This window comes from Chrysochloris asiatica, unplaced genomic scaffold (genome assembly GCF_000296735.1).
Source record: "Chrysochloris asiatica unplaced genomic scaffold, ChrAsi1.0 scaffold00023, whole genome shotgun sequence".
NCBI classification, from domain to species: domain Eukaryota; kingdom Metazoa; phylum Chordata; class Mammalia; order Afrosoricida; family Chrysochloridae; genus Chrysochloris; species Chrysochloris asiatica.
Window position 1 is genome coordinate 13,439,159 of NW_006408541.1, and position 1,063 is coordinate 13,440,221.

The 1,063-nt window shown below is 41.8% G+C and overlaps 1 protein-coding gene across 1 annotated transcript in view; it reads left to right on the forward strand.

Moving 5' to 3' along the window:
- PTGIS (prostaglandin I2 (prostacyclin) synthase) overlaps positions 1-1,063 on the forward strand; it is a 57,828-nt gene that overhangs the window by 47,867 nt on the left and 8,898 nt on the right. The window lies entirely within an intron of this gene.

Here is a 1,063-nt window from a genome sequence, read left to right on the forward strand (position 1 = left end):
GGGGGAGGGTGTGCACAAGGATATGTGTGTGAGATCAGGCATGTTTACCAGTGTGCATACATGTTTGTGTGTCTGGGTGTTTTGTGTGTGTGTGAATGCAGGTTTGTGTATGTGTGCACAGGTGTGCAGGCTTGCATTTTGAGTGTACCTGGCTGTGTACATGTACATATGTGGTTGTGTACACATTTGTGTGTGTGCTCATACATGTAGGTGTGCATCTGTAAGTGTGTGCGGGTGTGAATATGTGTGTACACACTCAGTTTCATGACTTCTTCACTGTCAAACAGCATCAGGGATAGGATCATTCCTTTAATAATATATTTTTTAATTTTAATTTGGAAAAATGTCAAGGTTATAGAAAACGTGTGTGAATAGTTCCAAGAACTCTGATACACTTTGCTTTGTTTCAGCAGTTGTTGATATTTTGCTGTATTTGCTGTCTCTCTCTTCCTCTGATGATTTTTCTGAACCCTATGGAATATAGAGATATATGACTCTGTAACCTAATTAGTGTAACATGCACCTCCTAGGAGAGGATCATTTTTGTACATGGCCACAGTACTGTTCTGGCGGGGAAGGACCCCAATTCACACATATTTTAGAGAGACACCTTTGTTAAGTCTTAAACAGAATAAAGACAAGACATAGACAGACCATCCAGATGAGGAAAACCATTAGCATGAAGCCATATTGGTACCCAAAGGAAACATGGCCATGTTGCTAATTGTGGGGGTGGTGGGTATGTGATGTCGAGCTGGCTCCCACTCATAGGGTTTCCAAGACTGTAAATCTTTACGGGAACAGAAAGCCTCATCCGTCTCCTATGGAGCAGCTGGCAGATTCGAACTGCTGACCTTGCAGTTAGCAGCCCAGCTCGTAACCCATAATGCTACTAGAGTTCATTTTCTAATTGCAGACGTAGAACACAAAGGAAATTTGACATAAAATTATGATCGATGCAGAACAGTTCATCCCTGTTGCAGGCGGGGTTATGGAAGCAGAAAAGGAACCATGATTGGGATGCATACATTATGTTGTTGTTGTTGTTGTTGTTGTTGTTGTT